General features: G+C 37.3%; 1 protein-coding gene across 1 annotated transcript in view; it reads left to right on the forward strand.

Moving 5' to 3' along the window:
- Nucleotides 1–23,667, forward strand: part of KIAA0825 (KIAA0825 ortholog) — a 251,368-nt gene that overhangs the window by 8,710 nt on the left and 218,991 nt on the right. Inside the window, exon 2 of the mRNA XM_049795675.1 lies at nucleotides 3,289–3,378. The gene's annotated coding sequence lies outside the window, so the exon portion shown is untranslated. The remainder of the gene's footprint in view (nucleotides 1–3,288; nucleotides 3,379–23,667) is intronic.

Genomic DNA, 23,667 nt, shown 5'->3' on the forward strand with positions numbered 1-23,667 from the left:
CAACCTCTTAAATTTTCAGGATACGTGTTATATCGGAATGAGCTTGTCTCTGCAAGAGACAATATAGAATTAATCTGAGAAACTGCATCTAGTTAAAAATGTGTATGTGTACATGTGTCTGTATAGAAATATATAGCATGGTATTATGTGCTATACATGGTCTTGAACAAGGCAAAATTCTTTGCTAATCCAGCTAATTCATTACAAAATATTTGTACAGAGTATTGAAATATTGAAATATCATTATGCATTCTATGCAAAAATTTCTGTATTTTATTAAATGGGTAGATTTGGATCACTTTATAAGGAATTAAAAGGAAAATGATGTTAGAGAAAGAATCCTTGATTAAGAGCCATTGATTTTTTTTTTCTAGTCTCCCTGTATACAATGTAGTTCAGAATTTTGCTGAATATGTGATTAGTGGAATTTAACCATAAATTGTGTTATATTTAGTCCTCAAAAGCATTTTTTTTCACCTTATTTTTCAATCGATTCAATGAAGCTCCTGCACTATGATTTGGGTTTTAGAGACCACAGTGATAGAAGGACTTCATTCTTTCTGGGCTGAGGAGAAAAATTTACATGTTCTCACAGGCAACAATATTCTAAGATGGAGTTTGGTCAGTTTTTGACTAGTTACGTGGGTTTTATCTGTTGGAAGGTTGCTCAAGGAATTCACCACTGATGGGCCATGTTTTAAATACTAGCTCAACTTTATTTATGGACCCTTCTATGGCCTTTAGTTCCTATACCAATACTCATCTTTGCCTAAAAGTCTGAGTAATATAGTTAGAAATTCTTCCTTTTATAACTAAATATGTCAGCTGTCAGCTCTGTGATGTGCCTGATCTTCTTCTCTCTTGCAGAATTCAACTCAATATCAAATCCAAGTTATCTGAATAGCAATGCAAAATGCTGCCAGAATGTTACTCTGTTGTACTTTGTAATTTCCTCTTCTCTTCATTTTTAAATTTTATGTTTGATAAAGCTGAAACTCTTATACATTGTGGCTTAATTTTATTTCTCATTAGTTAATATAGGTGAAATAATCACTGTGAATGTTTCTGCTTACAATTTTAGTTTTAGCAAATACGCTACTTATTTAACTTGTCCAAACATGTTGAAGGTATTGAATTTTAAGGCAAAAACATTCACAGTCTGAAAAGGGAGCACTGACAAGTTCAGTCAAAAGGGAAAAGAAGAATAATTTATAAAAGGAACTGTAGATAATGATGCCATCCAGTTGTTTTAAAGTGCATCTGCCTCACCTTTAATGAATTAGATTTGTCAACAGCATATGTTTTATGCACTACTTCTAATGAAGTGGCATACCAGCACTACAGTGTACTTTGAGGTTTATTCCATCAAAGCTTTTTGCTGTCGTAAAGTAGACCTTTTTAAATAATAGATACTAAAAACTACATTTAAATAACATTAAGGTTGTGACACAAACACCAAATGACAAACTTCAGGCAATTCAAAGTTAGGGCTGACAACTTGTCATTAACTTGCATTGTTGCTTTTTAAAAAAGAAGCACAATTGCATGATTTAAGGATTGAATGTCAGACTAACTTTAAATTTCTTGGCTTCTGTGGGCTGGAGTTACAACCTTACTGTCAGTTTTTATATATTTTTTTGCATAGCCTCCATTTCCAGAAAAGTAATGAAAACAGTGGAAAAAGTACAGGCATTATTGGTTTTCTTCTTAATTTAAAACACAGATTTGAAAATATTGGTCAAAGAACAGTGGCTATCCCATTGTCAAACCTACATGCGATTCATTTAAACTTCCTTTGCTTGTCTTTGCTGATTCTTCTATAGAACTTCTGAGTTACAGGAACTTTAGTCCTGGGGTACTACAGCTAAAAGCCTGGAAAATGCTAAGAGTTCCCAATTCTTTTGCACATAAAGAACCACTTTCTTCTTAATAAACAGTACTGAATAAAAAAAGAGTTTAATGCATGTAGAAAGCATTGTAAAAATATTTTTAATTGCTTAAAATATTGTGAAACAGAAGTAGGTGAGCAGGATACTTCCTGTTATTTCTTACATATGCTTTCCCATTTTATTGCTGTTAAACATAATGGAACTTTCTATTCAGGTATGTTAGCATGCATGTGTAAACACAGTCCTTTCAGTTCCTCTGTAGAGATGATTTCTCAAGGTCTGTAAGTCTAATGCAGGCAATCTATCATTTTCATCAGAGTTTTGTCAATTTAATCTAGCATAAACTGGTACTGCTGCCAAGTGGGCAGGACTGCACCAGCCACTCACTGCAGTCACCTGCCCCGTGCCATCATCAGTGGTTATTACAGCTGCCTGGTAAATGGGGATAAATGGGCTTGCACAGGGTAAGTGGCTGCCACAGAAGGTTGGTAGGATATTTTTGCTGAGCTAGTTTTTAGCTGATTTGATTCATTATGTTAGTGTCCACACCACTACTAGATGCAGCAGTCCATCTTTAGTTCTTTTAATACAGTCATAGAACTGTAGAATCACAGAATGGTTTGGGTTGGAAGGGACCGTTACAGACCATCTATTTCCAACCCCCCTGCCATGGGCAGGGGCACCTTCCACTAGACCAGGTTGCTCAAAGCCCCACCCAATCTGGCCCTGAACACTGCCAGGGCTGGGGCAGCCACAACGTTTCTGGGTAACCTGTTCCTGTGCCTAACCACCCTCATAGTAAAGTATTTCTTTCTTATGTCCAATTTAAATTTACCCACTTTCAGTTTAAAACCTTTGCCCCTTGTCCTGTCGCTACAGGCCCTGGTAAAAAGTCTCTCCATCTTTCTTGTAAGCCCTCTTCGTGTATGGAATGTTCATCTCAAACTTCCACCTCTTCTGTTTTCTAAGCTGATTGTTCTACAAGTGAGTGACCAGAAGGTAGATTATTCTCATTGAAACTACTGAGCTATGTGGACCTTGCCTAAGCATTTCTTACAGCTACCATATGTTATTTTGGGATATTCTGTGGCCTTCTAGTTTCCCATCCCCTACATGTCTTCTTGCCATTGCTTTTATACCTTTGGAACAACAAAGTGAAGTGTTATGTAGCACCATGGTTTGTGTAGTAAGTATCAGCAGAAATAGAGGGTCCTAAAGTTAAAACTTTTTTTAACATTTTGAACTTGGACTGTTATTTAGCAGTTGGAATTAAGAAGCATACTGTCTTATTGTATGAGCAATTTTATATAATACTTAAGCAACTAGGATTTTTATTTGTGAAAGTGTTAGTTCCTCAATACTACCTTATTAGTAATTTTAATACCTTCTTTTTACATAGGACCATGATGAACTATTAACTGAATGCTATGCATAGTCCCTTAAAACTGAAAACAAGATTTCAGTTACAGAGAGAACGTACTCACTGAAGGTATGTATTAATGTGAATTGTACATTGATACATTCTGAAATTGATTTGCTGTAAACTATAAATGCTTAACAAGTTCTAACTGGGTGGTTAGATGAGACCTATGGAGTTTCTAGGAAAGTGCTTATTGGTACCAATGATGAATATATATGAAATTTGTTGATTGAAGAAAATGTAGGAGATGCTACATTTAAGAGTTTTTAGAAAGTTCTAAGCAAGCTTTGTTCAGATTAACCATTTTATAAAATCTTATCTCTTTACAGCAGCTATAAAAATGACTAGCTGTTTTAACTGTTAAGAAATGGGAAGTTATAAACTTTGGATTAGTATAATTTTGTCAGAAGTCTGAATAGGGTATCTCTTTGTAGTAAGGACTTTCACGGTTATTATGGAAGCTAACTGAGACCACTGTTTTTGAAAAGCATATTGTACTTTACAGCATTTGCTTAGGTGCAACAGTCCCTAATATTTATTACATTTGGAGCAGAATACAGCCTGTTCTGTAATACACAGAAAACCCTAATAACCTCTCTTGACCCTGTGAAGAAAGGGTCAGAAAATGTGGCCTGTCTCTCAAGTTGTCTGAATCTCTTTTCTCAGTACAATCAATCTCTCCACTCTTTTTATTGCATTGCCATTAGTGCATAATAGTACAAAAATCTACTTTGAATAAAAACTTGTAATCACTCCAAGGAGAAGTGGTTTAGGGAGCTATACTATCTTGTAGTACAGATAAAGAAGTGGATGATTTGAAATAGGAATAGTAGGCTCTACAATTTTTTTAATTCTTACCATGCCATTTGACTGGGAGCATGTGAGTTCTGTCAGGTAATGCAGATATAGGGGGTGTGAGGAATACACTGCACTTGGTTCTTTTCCTGTAATAAACTTCTCCCTGGTGCACACTGTGATAGAAGAAAAAAAAAAATGGAAAAATATTCCAGTCTGCCTTGGTATTAAAAATCAAATTATTTGTTCAATGCCATTCCATGATACACACTTGCAAAGCAATAGACTTTTGATTCTCCTATTCAGAACAAACTTAAAATTCCCGAACAATGTTTGGCTCCGAAGATTAGCATGAGGCAGGATATTGTAATGTCACTTATTACCAGCTTATCTAGGAAAAATATGTCGTTTTAATAAATGCTCCCTCCCTTTTCTATCCCTAAACTCTTTCTTCATTTTTCAGAGTACATACCATTAACTATTTTTCTCATTGGATGTTTTGTCTGCGCTTGTATCATCCTCCATACCGTTTCCTGGTGGTGTACCAGTGAAGGGAATCTTGGGCTGGGACCACCTGCTGTTGGCTGGGTCACAACAAGCATAATTTATCTTGCAGATCAATAGAATAGGGTTGAAATGCTAAGGTTCAACGTAGAACTCTTATCTGAAAATAGATTTGGTCACAACTCTTGCTTCTGAAGGATATTCTGCTAGAGTTGTTATTATACTCAGTTTTAGGCAGTTAAACTTAAAAATATATAAATTGAACCTTACAAATTTGATTGTAATATAAGTTTCCAGCTTGAATCTTATATGGCTTATTAATTTTTAACTTTTAAAAAGTTATAAAATGCTATGAAATTAATATAAGGGAAAACAAATTTGCTGAAATGTTAATGTGACTCTAGAAAGAAGTTTTTACTCCTTTTTTTTTGTCTTTGGTGTCCCCCTCTCTTTCCCTCTAGAAACCTGAAATGTAGTCTTTCCTTGAAAAAAAAAAATAAAAAAAAAAATAATTAGTTTTCAGTCCAGTTTTGTTCTGAAGCAAAAGATTTATTTCTTGTGATGGGCAAGTAGTGCACATTGTTTACACTGTAGTTCCACTTCTTGGCTGGTTGCACAACTCATTTGAGAGTCTTGTACTTATGTAAGAAATAACACAGTGCATGGTGTTCACTTGTAAGATATTTATGAACACTTGCCCTCTTAATCATGAAACCAAAGGCTAAGTGCTTTCTCCACTAGAGAATTTAATATAATATTTTTATAGTAGTTGTTTAAGATGATAGGGAGGAGGAACCCCTCTCTGCATCACAAATCAGCTCATTGTCTTTCCTTCTTACAGGGTAGTTTATAACCTGGTCTGGTTCCAAAGAAGGATTTATTTTCCCCTGTGTGAATGCATTTTGTTACAATTCCCCCTCCCACCTTTTAACACTGTTGCCTCTTACCGTGTTGTGAAGTAGTATTCTTGACACAGCATCTTCCCAGAAGAGACCGTAGAATGTATTAGAGCTCTCCATGAGTATTCTTGAATCATAGCCATATGGCATTTCCATGGCATATACAGATTAACAGTATAGAGGTAAATGAACTTCACCATGAAGTACGAGATGTTTCTTTCATGAGCTGCCAGCTGCAGGACTCTTGCCTGCCCTATGATGAGGAGCTTCAGGTTGGAGTGCAAGAGTATAGTTTAAGAGATCGTTAAGAAGAAGGAAGTTCTTTTCACTGTAACTATTCCTTTATTTTCCTTTCTTGCTTTTTCAGCAGCAATGGAAAGGTATTGTGGATAAATGTTCTTTAAAAGTGCCACTTGCTTATGCATTATTTTTTTTTGCTTTTGTAGCATCATAGTTGTGATGGCACTTCTTGCCATGAAATAAAGATGTAACAAAGTGAGACAAAACTGAATTGAAACACAGAGGATGCTCTGGGAAGATAAAGACTACCTCTGAGCAACTAGCTGAAAAAATTATTTGTATATGGCTTATGAATTAGTAAGACATTCCTGTCTTTAAAAAAAAAAAGAATAATTTAAAAATCTAGCTTTTCTGGTAGTTACAGAACTGCAAACCAGTTAGACACAAGGTTTAGTTTCGTACAATTAATTTGATTACCATTAAGCACATATGGTATATACATACTTTTCATATCAGTCAGTGCATTTGTACTTTAATATACTGTTCTAGAGATGCCTTTCCTATCTCCTATTTCCATTGTGTTTGGTAGTGCTTAAACCCTAAATGATACATAATCTGTGCTTCTTTAATGCATAAAGCTAGCTGGTATCATTTACAAGTTCTGCACTGGATTCAAACTGATAGTTAACTAGAAGTCAAGACATAGTCAAGACTGAGCACTTCACTTAAAGAGACTTAAATCAATGTCCTTTTAATTAAAACTCAGAATACCTTTTGTCTGTGTGTTTCTCATATAATTTTTTTTCTCCTTTAGGTGATCTTTTGATCTGATCCTTTTTTTAGAATAAAAGAACATGCAGGTCTAATCTGATGCAGACCTGTGTTAGAATCAATGTACTACTGAGTATCAAAATTGTGCTTTGGCTAGCAGTGCTGAAGGAGAAAAATACAGTAAGCTGTTAAAACTCTTATTCATTGCTAACAAGGACAACAAAATAAAAAGGCAAGCAGGGGGATGTCTGGCCATGAAGATGGGAGATCATGGAGAGCCAGTTGCCAGCCCAAACTGTTAAAAGAACACTAAAATGTTGCTGTATCAGTAGAAAGCATGATTCTCTTGTTGTGGAACTCTGAACACCACCTAGGCATATACCTCTGCATTTCATAGTGATTTTATGGATTCCTCAAAGATAGGCTTTTATTGTTTTGGTGTATTCTGAGTAGTTACCAAAGAATCTCTTAAAACAGCTTTGATTAGTCTTAAATTAGGCCTGTGCATGGGACAGGCAGTCTGAGGTATTTAAGCAAATACTTCACGTGAGGCTTCTGATGGGAAGCATCTTGCTTATTCTGTTTTCTTTTTTCATAGCTAGTAACACTTCAAAACCTGATTACAACTTTAAATAAGTCAAAATACTAAAAAGCAATAGACTTCCAGATGATTAGAGAGACTGCTGTGTCTATGTGAAGAAAATATTTTCTATAAAAATGTATTATGCTTTGATTAATCCACATAAACTTCAAATAGAATGCTAATTATACAATACTGTGCCTCATCAGAGAAATCAATTACTTTTAAACTGATATATGTGAAGCAGCGAGTTATGTTATCAAGCTTACTTTGAAGACAAGCCAACAGAGGGGAAAATGATTACAGATCCATCGTTTTGCAGAAGCTTATTTGCCTTGAACATTTCCTGTTGTCAAATGCTAACCTTCCTTAGACTGTTGCTGATGTAGTTGAATATAAAGTTGTCCTCTTTGAAATTCTGATTTATATTACATCTTACCAGCAACCATTTGGTCAATCTTAGAAATGTAAAACGATCTTGAAACAGATCCTATAAGATCTACTAAATTGAAATTATTTGTATAATCTTTTTCTTAATTCAGTTAGCTTATGACATGCAATTGTCACCTTTTGCAAGCAATTTTTTCTTTGACTTGAAAGTGCTGGCTTCTTTAAACACAATTACAGTTGTTGGTTTGCTAATCCTGTGAGTCAGTCTACACTAAACAAGAAGCTTATCTCGAACCCTTGGCAGCTTCAGTGAAAATTAAAAAGCATGCTTTACTGTAGAGATTGTCAAGAGCGGAAATAATATTTGTCCAGTTGGACAGCTTGCTTTTGTAGTCACTAAATGAAAGTTGAGATTCTGTCTCTTCCTTGAAAGCTTCTGTGTCAAGAAGGTAATTTGGACTGTTTGTGGTTTGACAGGGATTATTAAAATCAGATGAAGTGAAGGGAAGGAAGTGTGAGAAAGCAAAATTGACAGTGACACTCTCTATTATTTGCAGCTTGGATCATGATGACTATGTTGATATGATAGATTCTAAATGTTAGGTTCACTGTTGGGATATGTTAAGCAGCAAATACAGTAAAATGCAGTTATAGATTATTTTTCTGACTTAACACAAAGCCATCCAGCATTTATTGTCATTGGGAAATTTGAGAGGGGGAGTGTAGCAGAAAACAAAAGACTAGAGGGGCAAATGGGAGGGAAAAGAGTGGTTCAGAAAATTTAATTTTCTCCTTTGTGATTTGATTTAAGCAACAACTCTTTATCCTTATTTTGAGTTCATACAGCTTGCTAGTATAGTTCAGAGGGAATAAAACTGAGGGTTAAGAATTGATGGAACAAGTCGTAAAATTTCTTTTTGCAATGACTTGAATTTTGGTAGGATTTTTTAGCATTAATAGTTTTGCATAAAGTGAGCTCGAGTCTTAAAGATTGCTGTTTCACATCAATTTTTCATGACTTGCATCTTGCATGTTATTTTTAAATAGTGATCTTTTCTGCCACTTTGAGGTAAATAATTTAAAAACTTAAATTATTGCAATATTCATATAGCTGAATTTTTAATTGCTGAAGATACATTAGCTGCACACTGTATGCATCTTTTGGTGTCTAGTGAATATACAATGTATTATTTAATCTTAATCCTTTCTTTTATCTCTTGGTTGTATAGGTAAACTTTCAATTTTTGAATAGGCAAGTTAGTGCAGAAGACATCTGATTAGTTAAGTTTGAAGGTGCTCTCATTTCTATGTGGTTTCCTTTTCTGTTTTCCAGTGTGAGAACTTTGCAAAAAATTCTATTTTGGGGCAATTTACAGTGTAGTCTCTTACAATTTTATAAGAAATTGAGAACTGAAAGGAAAAGAGGTGACACATAAAAGCCTTTGCTGTTATTTAGCATAGCCATAACTTCATATCTTTCAAACAATGTCATGCAACATTTGAACAGTTAAGCCATGCCAGTGTAGCAAGTCCCGTCTCTCATCTTCACCTATCTTCACAGTAGAGTGAAGCATATTAGCATCCAGAGTGATTCATCTCCCAGAACAAAAGGGGTAAGAGAGCAGAATGACTGAGGGAAAAGAGGTTACACAGAATTGTTTGCAGACTTGAAAAATAAGGGCTGTCATTAGAGAAGAGAGTGGCATTGAAAACATGGTGGGGACACTGGTAAAGGAGGCGCTCTGATAACAGAGCACACAAAACTCATGATGTGAGAGGAGGGTGCCAGACCCTGATGTGGGCTGGAGGGGGGAGTGTGAAACACAGACAGCCACCCTGAAATAGATGCTGAATTAAGAGAGGATTGAAAATGCATCTACAGGACAGTCTTAGAGGGAGGTATAAGACACAGCAGTGAGCTACTCCTGTGCAAGAAATGAAATGCTTATTTCTGTAGTTGCAGAAGCATGTATGTGTACTTGTACTATCAAAAAGTTAGATTAGCATTACTGTTTTCTGTTTTGATAGAAGTAGTGCCTATCAACCTGAGGTCCTGCCTCGGCTGTGGTTGATGCTAGGCATAGTAAAAGACAGTCCTTAATCAGAAGAGCTTACAATATTAATAGGACAAAGGAAAGGGGAGGAAGGAAATAGTGTTCCTGTTTTAATCAAATTTAAAGAATAGGAGTAGATGATTTACCCAACTTCTGCTCTGTAGTGGAGTTAGTAATGTGTAGTGGAATTAGGAATGGAACTCTACTCACAACAGCGTGGCACTTGGAACTGAATGTAAGTGTGTGTGTATTTATCATTTAGGGAGTTAAAAGATTGCTGTGTTGGTAGTGTATATAAGACAGATAAATCAGCCCAGTTTCACGCTTCAAAGCAATACTTTACTAGTTTGACATTAATAAACAATACACATAGTTCTTAGTTGTTATCAGTCATTATCACACAAGACTAAAACAGTCCTTAACAAGCTTATCCTAAATTGTGAGTATACAGTACCACAAAGCTGATGCAGCATAGCTACTGTTGATGGGTTGGGTCCTTGATAGTCTTCATTACTGAAGCAGCCATCCTCAAGCTCTTAATGAGGAAAAGCATGAACCCAATGAGCAACTTGGCCCCAAATTTTTTCCATTGTATTTTATGCTTCTTATCCTCCTCCTCAAAGAGATAGAGAGGATCTCATTTGCTCTCAACAATTTATTTTGGTTTTTAGAATCAGGACTTGGTTTTGCGAGGCATCCTTTCTGTTTATTCTGCAGGATTCTTCTGTTTCCAACAGACATATTTCCTGCTATGTTTGTATACTTTTCTCAAACCTTGCACATTGTCCTGTTTGCACATGTTTTCTTGAGCTCCATTTGTGCAACCATACCGCAAGTTTCTGTTTGCTCCTTTGCAGTTGTGTGCTTCTGTTTAGCTGAGTTACAAAATGCTTATACATTTTCACAGATTATGCTGTTAGTAGTGTTACAATGCTATAGGATGCTTATGCACTGTCAGCAGTTAGGCCGTTTTAGTGACCTTGTGTCTCCTTTCAGTGCAAGGAAATATTAATTATGTCGTACTTAAAATGGTGGAGGTGGGTTCGCTGTGCCTAGAAGCATGGGTTCAGCAGTCGATAACAGCTGGGAGATGGCATTCTGATGTTAATACCAAATGGGAGTTGACAGAGTGCACTTTAGCTACAGCAGTTCACCACCTGACAAAAAGCAGTAACAAAGAAGTTAGAGGCAAGTGGGGTTACACAGAGAGAGGGAAAAGCAAGTTAGCTGTCTGCCAATTCCAGGCCAAGCATCTATTGGTTCTTAGAGTTACAGATACTCTTTACCTCCTTCAGCTACTGATAGGACGTAATTCATTGTAAACAGCATTGTGTTATAGCTGTGTATTATGTAGCCTATTGTTAACTACTAATCATGGTATAAAATGTACAAGTGAAAGACTGTCACTTTGAAAGAAATTGGAAGGATTTTCCTTTTTTCCCGCTAATAAATTAATTTCATCTGGGGACAAACAGTGACAAATGTCAACTACATATCTTCATATTTATTTCTGTATCTTCATCTCATCATTCAGTGGTGGTATTCTTTAAATGCTTTGTGTGCACAAGTACTTCCAAGTGCAGGAAAAAAACCACCACAAAGTGTAGAATAGTTAATTAGAAGAACATTTAAAATTCAGTCTACAGTTTGTGTGGACTTACTTTAGGTCAGTTAGGCTTGGGGGAGAGCTGTGCTTCCTGATTATGCAGATTTTACCATGTTATTTAGCCAAATGCTCACAATTTGGAAAATATCCCGATTCTGTTGAAATCCATCTCTGTCTCCTGGTGTCTAGTATTCATTAAAGGGGAAGTTAGTTGAATCAGGCTATGTTTTCTAATGCCTGTCAGTGGGTTTAGTCTGAAGAGCAAGGTGCCATGGTTTAAGCCCAGCCAGCAAGAAAGCACCACAAAACCACTCACTCACTCCCCCGCCATGATGGGATGAGAAGGAGAAAATATAACAAAAAGCTTTTGGGTCGAGACAAGGCCAGGGAGGGATCACTCACCAGTTATGGTCATAGGCAAAAAACAAACTCAACTTGGGGAAAAAAAACCCAAATTTAATTTACTGTCATGGTTTAACCCCAGCCAGCAACAAGCACCAGCCACTCATTCAATTCCCCCCCACTCAGTGAGATGGGGAAAGAATCAGAAATAAAAAGTCAAAACTCTTGGGTTGTGATAAGAACAGTTTAATAGAACAGAAATGAAGAAACTAATAATGATAATAATAACAATAATAAAATGACAACAATAATAATAAAAGAATTGGAATATACAAAACCATATTATGTGATGCATAATGCAATTGCTCGCCACTTGCCAACTGATGCCCAGTTAGTTCCCGAGCAGCAATCTGTGCCGCCTCCCCCCACCACCAGGCCAGCTCCCCTCAGTTTACATACTGGGCATGATGTCACGTAGTATGGAATATCAATTTGGCCAGTTTGGGTCAGCTGTCCTGGCTGTTTCCTCTCCCAACTTCTTGTGCCCCTCCAGCTTCTTTCTGGTTGGTCATCAGAAGCTGAAAAATCCTTGACTTAGTCCAAACACTACTTAGCAACTCAAAGACCATCAGTGTGTTATCAACATTGTTCTCATACTGAATCCAAGACATAGCGCTATACCAGCTACTAGGAAGAAAATTAACTCTATCCCAGCCAAAACCTGGACATTTACTACCAATCAGATCAGAGTAGGATAATGAGAAATAAAACCAAATCTTATAAAAACCTTCCCCCACCCCTCTGTCCTTCCTGGCTCAACCCCACTCTTGATTTTCTCCACCTCCACCCCTGCAGCAGTGCAGGGGAATGGGGGATGGGGGTTGGGTCAGCTTGCCACACGTTAGCAGTCTCTGCCGCTCCTTCCTCCTCAGGGGGAGGACTCCTCACTCTTCCCCTGATCCAGCATAGGGTCCCTCGCACGGGAGACAGTCCTCCATGAACTTGGCCAACGTGAGTCCTCTCCATGGGCTGCAGTCCTTCACGACCTGCTCTAGCATGGGTCCTTTCCACGGGCTGCAGTACTTCAGGCACAGCCTGCTCCAATGTGGGCTTCCCCATGGAGTCCCGGCCGTCTTGGGTGGCATCCCCCTGCTCCGACAGGATTCCTCCATGGGCTGCAGGTGGGCATCTGCTCCCCCGCTCCCCTCCACGGGCTGGGGGGGACAGCCTGCCGCCTCACCACGGGCTGTGGGGGCATCCCCTCCTCCCCTCCTTCTTCACTGACCTTGCTGTCTGCAGAGGGGTTTCTCTCACATTCCCATCTCCTACCCTGCTGCAGGTTCCCCTTCTGAAATGTGTTCTCCCAGAGGCACTACCACCATCACTGGTGGGCTCGGGCTGGGCCAGAGGCGGGTCGGGCTTAGAGCCGGGGAAGCTTCTAGCAGCTTCTCCCACTAGCAAGACCCCACCAAATAAACCCAAAACACAGGGAGAAATAATGAACTCAAAACCTAGCATTTCAGTATTTACAGTGTTTTCAAGTACAAAAGGTAAGTTACTTGTTCAGAGATTCAGAACACAGTAGATAGAGGAGATGCTCCTGGCAAAAGTGAGTATGAATCACTTTGCATAGTTCCAGAGTTAATTTCAGATTCCTCATTGCTTGTTCATGTTAGTGCATAATGGTGTACTGTTTTATTCTTGATATAAACAGCACTAATACATTTCACAATTTATACAATGTAGTATTTTTACTGCAAGTGTAATACATGTGTTTACATTTTGGCATAGGTTAGTCTATGAAGATGTAATTTAATATTTCAGTTTCCACTGAAATGTGTAGTTCAGTTACCAGTTGAGACACCTTTCCTTGTATAATTCATTTTTAGTGCAGGGCTTTCAGTTGTGGCAAAGGTGTGTCTTTATTTTATTTTTTTTTTAAAGGAACAATCATAATGTAGTGCCAGTATTTGTGATTAGCAGAAGTTCACTTTCCACCCCCTCCTCCCTCAAAGGTTTATCCAACCAAGTGGAAGGAAAGGGGCCTGGAATCTTTTCATAAAGTCATCTCCTAAGAAATGGAGGTAAAGGGTCACCAAAGGCTTCTGGTGGGCCTCTACAGAGGCCACGGTCAGCAGAATCTGGTGCATGCAGGGATTAAAGACTTCTTGTTGATTTCTAAGGGATAATCTCCCCTTTACGTTTCTGTCAGTTTTTTATGTAAAATACTGATTTGTTTTGATCGTAGGTAGTGGCTGTTGTTTCCAGAACCACTGGAGCTGGAAACTAATGCTATATTTTGATAAAGTAACATGTTAATCTCCTGCCTGTTTGTGATACCAGCCGTTAAAAGCTTGTTGAAATAGAAAAGTAATGTAAGCAGAAAATTTTTTTAAAGCAAGGGCATTATACTAAATAAGCATTTTCAGTATTTTTAAAACACCTTGGTAGGCTGTCAAAGTGAAGTAAATTTCCACATTTTAGAAGCCACATAAATGAAATTTCACTTAAATGAAGTTGAGTAAAATGTATGTGACAAACATCAGCATTTTGTATTTTTCTCTACCAAATGTTAACTGTCCCATCATAATTATTTTTATACCATAGAGGATCTGCTTCTTATTTATCTAGGAGGGACTTGTATGCCTGTCACAAGGGTTTTGAGAAAATGCTGAGGCCTCTTAATAGTTTTGAACTGAGATTTTCTGAAACACTGAGTAGCTCTAAAAACTAATACGTGAAAGAAGGGATTTCTGGGTTGACTTACCAAATTATGTTCATCTGCAATAGTATAAATAACATCCAAATTCACTAATTACATCTTTTTGACCAGTTAGCCAATTACTGTTATTTTCTGGCACCTATTCTGGTGTCCATTACTATGCAAGTGTGATCAAGAGTAGCAGCCTGAAACTACATGTGATTTAAGTTACATCTGAGAATTAAATGTCTAAAAACTGAGTGAAAATCAACAGTACAATTTGTAAGAAAGATGACAATGAGTATGTGTTATTAAGAAATAGAATTGCTTCAAATGAGGCTAGAGTTTATTGTCAGTAAATGGACTGAACTTCAAAGGAGGAAGTCCTTTGGACTAAAATCCATACAGGGCCTCAGTTTTCTTTTTTTCCTTGTTTACACCAATTGTACAGGTTCTTACCATTTTTCATGGCATATTTTGGAAAACAGCCGAATAGTTTTATCTGCAAATACTTTCCGTTTATCAAATCTTATATTTTATCTTGATTACAGTTAAAAGCTAAACTTCAATAAAATGTAAGCCTAACACAAAAAATACTGTAATCTGTGTTGAATTAATATTTGGGGCTGGAAGGTTACGTTTAAATGAACAAGGAGCTTGAGTTTCCACATAAATAAGGTAAGTATTAGTAAAGTTTGTCAAGAGCTGTCCTTCCTACTCCCGTATATCTTTAGCTAAGCTTTTTCAGCTTTTTCCACGTTCTTGAGGGTATTCAGTTTTAGAAAGTGACTTACTATACTGCATTCTGAAGCTGAAATAGGCCTGTAGATTGAAAAGCTATGGGCCACAAACTGCTCTGTGATCTAAGAAGCCAAGATAAGTTATGTGTGGAATCGCACTGTCTTCCTTCTTTAAACAGTGATTCCAGTTTTGTTTGATGGAGTACAAAAGTATACAATTGTCTATGAAATTCTTGAGTTTCAGTCATACAGAAGCTATTCCAAGTTAGAAATCATAGAATCACAGAATGGTTTGGGTTGGAAGGGACCTTAAAGATCATCTAGTTCCAACCCCCCTGCCATGGGCCGGGACACCTTCCACTAGACCAGGTTGCTCCAAGCCCCATCCAGTCTGGCCCTGAACACTGCCAGGGCTGGGGCAGCCACAACCTCTCTGGGCAACCACTGTTCCAGTGCTTCACCACCCTCAATGTAAAGAATTTCTTTCTAATATCTAATCTAAATTTACCCTCTTTCAGTTTAAAATAGTTACCGTTTGTCCTATCACCACAATCCCTGTTAAAGAGTCCCTCCCCATCCCTCCTGTAGGCCCCCTTTAAGTACTGGCAGGCTGCTGTAAGGTCTCCCCGGAGCCTTCTCTTCTCCAGGCTGAACAACCCCAACTCTCTCAGCCTGTCCTCATAGGAGAGGTGCTCCAGCCCCACATCATCTTCATGGCCCTCTTTTGGACTCTCTTGAGCAGGTCCATGTCTTTCTTATGTTGGGGGCCCCAGAGCTGGATGCAGTACTCCAGGGGGGGTCTCACAAGACCGGAGTAGAGGGGGAGAATCACTTCCTTCAACCTGCTGGTCACGCTGCTTTTGATACAGTCCCTGATACAGTTGGCTTTCTGGGCTGCAAACACACATTGCCAGCTCATGTTGAGCTGCTCGTCAACCAACACCCCCAAGTCCTTCTCCGCAGGGCTGCTCTCAATCCACTCATTGCCCAGCCTGTATTTGTGCTTGGGATTGCCCCGACCCATGTGCAGGACCTTGCACTTGGCTTTGTTGAACTTCATGAGGTTTGCATGGGCCCACCGCTCAAGCCTGTCAAGGTTCCTCTGGATGACATCCCTTCTCTCCAGCATGTCAGCTGCACCACACAACTTGGTGTCATCGGCAAACTTGGTGAGGGTGCACTCAATCCCACTGTCTGTGTCGCCAACAAAGATGTTAAACAGCGCTGGTCCCAATACAGACTCCTGAGGAACGTCACTCTTCACTGCTCTCCACTCAGACATTGAGCTGTTGACCACAACTCATTGAGTGCGACCATCCAGCCAATTCCTTATCCAAATACTAGCTGGATGTTTTGAGAGCTAATAAATACCCTTTCAGAACCACTTGCGTATCTTTTTTAGCCTCCTCTTTTTTGATAGTTACTATCTATTTTTTTCCCAACATGTGGCAAGCTAAGAGATTCAGAATAGTTGTATTCTTTCTGCCCTTGTTGTGCTACTTCAGCAAAGCCAGGAGACTTAACTTGTACTGTATATATGTACTCAAACAGAAACAGACTTTTCATAAATATATCTCAAAATAAGAAATAGGATTGCTCACTTAGGCTTGTAAATATTTAACACAATTTTTTGCATTTTTTTACTAGAAAATGAAGTCTATACAAATCTACAGTAGTAGCTTGAATGGAATTCTTAGGTTTCTTAAGAAGTCCCCGTCATCTATTTTCTTCTTGTCAGCTATTTGAAATGATCTGGCTGGAACATGAACATAGCACAGATATCTTTATAAAATAACCTAAAAAACAGTCAGTGCTGCAAAAATTTATTTCTTCAGATATTTAATTTATACAGTTTAAGAAAGTGTATGCGTAAGAAAGTGTGTGTAAGTTTAAGAAAGTCTGTATTTGTGAACTAGTAATAAGTTTGCTTTATGTAATCATCTTTCTAAAAACTATGTAACAGTTCTGTAAAATTGCAGTTTATCCTATTTTTCTTTCTTCTTACATCTTCCCTGATAAGTATTGTCCCCAGACTGTGTCTCAATGGACTCTCAGTATTCAGAAGTCCAGCACAGAAACATCTGTCCTTGATTTCTCATTATGAGCTATCTGTAACACCCATACTTTCTATGTTTTATGCCATGGCAACCATAGCCTGTTGTCCTACTTATCTATGGCTAACGCATAAGTCTGGGCAATAGTGGGTTTTGGTAGGTGAGAATAAAATGCTAGGCAGGAAGACTGGGCTTTTGAGGATTTGCTTGCCCGTTTAGCCTGCTGTATTCAATAGAGTTGCAGCTGCATCTGAGGAACACAACCAGTGAAAATCATGGTATAATTTAAAAGACTCCATAACCCTGGGGAATGCCAACAACTGGTGTAATTGGATGCTTCTGTCAGTGTGGCAACATTTGGTTATGAAGAGAGAAAGCAATGACATTTTATTTATAATTTAAAAAAAAAAAATCATAAAATGTTTACTTGCAAAATATGTATGATTACTGCCTTAAATTTTATTTATGGAAGTGCACTATTTCTTATGTAATATAGGAGTTTTAAAGAAAAATTGCCTTATCTAAACAACTACTCTTAGTGCCTCACTTTTATCTTTTTTGAAAAACAGTGAAAATTGAAAAAATTGGTAGCCAAATATTATTTCTTAAGAGAACAAAAAGTTGAATATTTAAAATAATTTGACGTGCAAAGTATAACATAAAACATTCACAATATAATCAATAATGCATTCAATATAATTGAAGGTGACAAAACACAACCTTTTTAGTATTATTTTTAAGTAGGCTTTAAGAATTCCTTTAACTAAAAAAGGGAAAAAAATGAAAGCAACAGAAACAAATCAGAATTGTATACAACTCCCTTTCCCTTTTTCTTCCTTTCCCACCTTGCATACTGCTTAATTACAGAGATCTTGGAAAACTTATTTTGAAAAGTACATCTAAGTTAAGGTGTAAACAATGTCTTTAATAACCATCTTTCCAAGCAAAAATGAAACAAATATTGTTCTGTTTTGGTAATTAAAAACTGTCCATTAATTAAACTAAGAAATAGTACAATCTAAAAATCTCTTCTATATTCTTTTTAAGGTCTTATTTGTATGTCAAGTATTAGCAAGTCATCTGGCAATTTTTAGAAATGTAACAAGATTATATTTCATTTTAAGCACCTAGAAAATGAGTAACAACCTTTGTCACAGAATGACATTTTGATTTTGGTAATTTATCCAACTTTGCAGAGGAATTTCTATAAGGAAGAATACGTAGGCCTTAACCAGATCATTCTTTTTTATTTTTTTGTATTATCACGTATCTTCCAACTTCAGTGATGACTAAGGTAGAAGTCCTTGAGTCAACAGTTGTTATTAAGCAACCCAGATTTCTTTTTTGATTGTAAGATGGAAGAGGTGGAATTCTTGTGGGAAGGACTGGGAGGGCAGTATTTTGCAAACAGTGTAGTGAAACGCAATATGCCTTGCATTTATGCTCTCTGATTTCTTATACTTTGAGAATTAATCTTTAGGTCACTGTGCACCTGGCATTGCTTCCATTCTTCTCGGTTATGTAAAACAATGATGCTGTTCCCATAGTCAGGGAAATCTCATGTCTTCTGCAGTTTTGGTACTTAACTTCCTCATTAATTTCAAGAAGAATCCACACATATCTTTGTAGAGTTTTCTTGACTTTTTTGTTGTTTTTTTCCTTCCTCTGCACCTGTGTATCTGAACAACTTCTTATGCAACATGAGGCAGCAATATGCAAATAAATGGTTTGAGAACTTAACGCAGAAACACAGACATAGAAGGTGACGTGGTTCTGAGATTCAATGGAGAAGCATCTTTCCAGCTAGTATATTGTGTGCCATTCACTTAGGTTCTCATTCTGAGTGAGGTTTCAAAACTGCCTGATGAAGCCAAACCTCCGGATTTAATCATAACCTGTGCCCTGAAGTGCGTACTGCCTTGGGACCTTGCTCTGGCAAGGTTCACGTCCTTTCTGTCAGCAGACCATTCTGAGTGCACTAGCTGACATTTTCCAAGAGGTTTCAAGTCAGGAAATACCTTTCATGATTGTTTCAAAGCACTGTCTTGAGTCTGCTCAGGTCTCCCCAACTCCACTGGTCATTCATGTTGTATTTTGAGTACAGTTTGTTAACACAGAACCTGCAGCTCAGCATACTCATGCATCTGACCAAGTTGAAGGACAACAGATAGTCTCTCAGTGTTTTCATTGGTACAAGGAGGACAAGAGTTAAGCAGACACTCCTGGATGTGGCAGGGGTTAGTCATCAGTACTTAAAACCACTTTGAACATACTTGTTTTGTATAAATGCTGCCAGTGTCTCAAAGTCTCCATCAGATTGCCTTTCCTGCTTCTGCTTATCAGAGGTATTTCCTATTTGAAACATTTTAGGTATGATTCATCTGCCACTATGCAAGTCAGTTGTCCAAGGACAGTCCATTCATTTTCCTGCTGTTAGACAATAGGGAGCCTTTTAGATATGTGTCCTCACTTTTGGTAATGTGTTTTCCAAGTGCCTTACCTAGATGTCTCTGCAGTCCTAAGCTAGCAGATGCCCTTACCATCAATCACATTGTGCTCATTTCTCACCCTCACTTTCATCCAGTTTCTTTTTGCAAAAACTCTCTGGAGACTTACTTCATTTCCCTGCTTCCCAAGACCTCCAGATACCACAAATCAGAATAAGCATTATCTACACAAATGGTACTAGCTGTTAATCACGGAATGCTGAAATCAGGATAGAGCTGTGTGTCTTATCATGATCCCTCCAGGACAACTGATGATTGTCATACATCTTTGCAAAGTACTAACCTCCTCCTGTCCCTGACATTGAAGGATCTAGAGTCATCACTTTCCCTGTTTTCCAGCACCACACTGTGACTGCACCTTTAATTAGGAATACCTAATGTTTTTAAGGCTTTGTCTCTTATTTTGGAATACAAATTCTGGGTAAGTTCAGCAAAATCAGTTACAGGGATTTTTTTTTCCATTTGTGCAACTCTTTTCCTGAAACTTACTAAAACTTAATTATCTCTGAGTCTTCTACCCCTTTGCAAAACTTGGCTGAAATTGGGAAGAGGGTGCGCCTGGGACAGTGTGGAGAAAGACAGGTACACAGACAATGGTTGCACAAGCCCCATTTTCTTTGGAAAGTAGACTGAAGAGCAGGAACACAAAAAAAGTTGAAGTAGAGGAATAGAAGGTAAGAAGGCAATTAATGTATTAAATAGAAAAGGGTTTTGTATAAAAAGAGCAGGAAATAACTTTTTTTTAACCTACATTCCACATATTTGTGCTTTAAAGAACAAAAGGATATAGATACTGAGGATGAAGATGTTATTATAGGTGGTATGTCACTGTTGTCACTTATGCTATGGTGAAAAGCCATTTTTCTGAAAGGAAATGATACAGATGTCTTTAAGATCACTTAGTCTCGCTTTGCTCTCCTCTTACAGTTTGTACGTAACCAAATATTCTCAGCCAAAATACTTTGTCTCTTCTGGGCTTCATCATGAATTTGCTGGTATACTTTGAATAAGAGCAGTGAAGGTTTCTTATGAATTCAAAGATGGAAATTACATCCTTAAGATAAATCTGATTTGGTCTATTGGCTGCTTTGAAGGTTTGGGTGGGAGACTTAAGAAGCTTGATGTTTCCATTGCATCCTCCTGTATGTAGGGGAAGCAAGCAGATGCTTTTTATGCAAACAAGACCTTGTCTTGCAAGCTTGAAAATACCTAACATGTTTTAGATCATGTGTAGTTCAGTATATATACTCCACTGTACATGGTAAAAAGAAATAGAGTGCCATTACTTTACTTCCAGGTGTTTTTTTTTTCAAGGAGAGAGAAACAGAGGCTTAACAATGCTTTTGAAGTTGAAAATCATGGGTGAGTAAGAAGCAGTATGTGACTGCATTACCCTGTTGTGTCTTAATGATGTAGTGAGCATTAGGCAGTATAGCATGAAACGTTACAAGTTGAGTTATGCCAGCAAAAAGTAATTTAAACTTTTGATTTAAGAAATGAAAGATTTAAAAAAAAAGAAAAGGAAATTTAATGGACACTTACACTTGTCAGTAAAATGTTTCATATGACCCTGTGCAGAATTTAGTAAGAAGCTTTAAGAATAGTTTTTGGGGAAAAAAAATCCATGACATACATACTACTAAACAAGCCTTTAAGACTGTAACTATAAACTTGGACCCACTTAAGACACATCTCTATGGAGAGTTTCTGTATTTCATTTTTATAAAATTGACATTTTTCAAACTCTTAGCTTTAAATTCAGAAGTAATGGAAGAAAATAGAATGTGCGGGAGTGAAGGGTCTGAAATGCAGCCTACCTTTTAAAAGCTGTGGTCACAGACTTCTTTTGTAATTCTTTTAAAATATAATAGTTTCATTGGAAGGCTATTTCCTGTTAAAATTCTAACAACTCTGTATCTGATCTACTGAACTGTAAGACCTCAAAGGTCTTGAAATTTCTTTCCTTTAAATACCATTGTCCTCAAAGAGTATTGTGCCAGGATGGAGGATTTTTCCAATAAACAAGAAGAGAGAAGGCTTTTATGGTCTAGTATAGAAGTAGCTAGTATGTATTTGTAAGGTTTTTAGTTGAAAATGGTGTATGTTAGGTTCTTTACCAGCGTGTTAAAAGATTAGTTCCTTCAGCACAGTCCTTATAAATCTGTGCAGTTTTAGACATTAATGACAAGCAAGATAGGAAGGCTGTAGCGGGTGTTTTTGAGAGCATAGTTCTGAGAGGGATTTGGGGGTTTATGAAGTATTGCCTCTTCTTTCTGAGTTTGTAAGTGACAGAAAATGAGAAAACTCACATGTTATCCCTAAATAGCATCTCTTATTGCCACAATTGGAAAGACAATTCTGCTGTAGGTGTACCGTTAGTCTCACACGTAGGAGATATCTTATATTCTTGTCCTTCAGGAAAAAACACAATGCCATGCAGTCTTTCTGGGGAAAGTAATTATTGGTCTCGGACATTTCCTCATACCTGTATGCAAAATTCACTCAATACATATGTTCCTCAGCTGTAGCTGTAGAAAATAAATTAAATGCTATATCCTATTTTGAAATTATTTGAGTTATTGTATATTTTCTTGGGAAATACCATTAGTTTAAAAAAAAAAAGGATAAGAAAACATACAGTAGGTATTTCTAACTAGGCTTCTAAGAATCTCTTGTCTATGCATTAGTGATTCCTTTGGTCTACTGCTTGGCAATTACTTTTGTAATTTAAAAGTATTTTTAAAACATCCGTCATTCATAAAGTGTATCTATTTGATGATGAGATTGATTGATGTAGTCTTATCAGGGACAATGGCAGAAGAAGGTTTTATGCTGTGTTTTTGTGTATGTGGCAGTGGCAGAAAAGTCAATTACTGCATTTTTTTTTTGGTAAGGCCTCAAACCATATGTAAAGAGGACAATATTGCCCCAGGTTTATCCATTTTTTAAACTTATTAAATATAATAGAACTACAGGCACAAAAAAGTAATTCCGTGAGAAAAGGCATCTTGAATCCTTTTATCTCTACTAAAGAAAGCCAGAAAAGATAAAAAAAAAGAAAAGAGGCACATTCGTATACAAACAGTGGTTGTCACACTTAAGGTTCTGGTGAGTGTAAAGACTAATAAGAAGGTAGGGAAAGCCACCGACTTTTCAGAGGTAGGATGCTTAATGTTTGTGGACTTGTCGTCTAAGAATGGATTGTTTATAAATGTTGAATCTTCAATGTTGTACACTGTGGGATTCCATCTACGGGGTAACTAGCTGAGAGACAAAGATGATATAGGACTGTTTCACTCAAGAGCTACTCAGAAAATGGCTATTTCTCTTCTGAAGCTTATGAAATCATGTTATGCTTTATTCCTTTCTTCTGACATAACTCCTCAGGAGTTTCCTTGCAACTCCAGATGGCATGTTCCTCTTTTGAAGTCATTGCCTTTGACCAATAGTGTTTGATTAAGTTTATGTAAATGAGAATTCTCTCCTTGTCTTTGAACATCCCTTACCAGTCCCAAGTAGCAGGAAATCTAAAAAAGCAGTGCTGATTTCTTTGCTTTATATTCTCAACATTTCACTTTGTGTGACTCAAAGAATAGGGGAGGGGCAGTAGGGAGAACTCATGGATCTTAGTTTTAAATTCTTGCATGTACTTATGCCTAGAAAACAGGACTAAGCAACATAGTTTGAAAAACCCACAGACAGTAAAAATAATAGCATATGCTATTTTTCAGAAATGTGCATTTTCACAGTCCTTTTTCAAGGCTTTAGACAGTATTGATGATTCAATGGCTGATATAGCTGCTTTTGATCAGAGCACTGCATTCTTGTATTACAGCTTTAGACAGAAGGCACAGTTTTCTGTTTCATCCACAGTGAGGACTGTGTTTCTTCAGTCCCACTGTGGGTTGTATCTTATTCCCACTCTCTTACTTGCTGTCTCTTATAATGGCAGAATTTGGGAGAAAAACTGTATTCAATACAGTTACAAATTTAATTATAGATACTTAGAATCTCTCTTTGAAAGATGTAAAGGAAAATGTGTTATGTGTGTGGTGAATAATAACTGATGAATATAAAATTAAAATTTAAATATAAGTTTATGACAATAGCAAATGTGGTAAGTCTGCAGGGGGAACATTACAAGATGTTTTTAATAAAACTTGTTTCAAAGTTAT

This window comes from Accipiter gentilis, chromosome Z (assembly GCF_929443795.1).
Source record: "Accipiter gentilis chromosome Z, bAccGen1.1, whole genome shotgun sequence".
In the NCBI taxonomy this organism is placed as follows: domain Eukaryota; kingdom Metazoa; phylum Chordata; class Aves; order Accipitriformes; family Accipitridae; genus Astur; species Astur gentilis.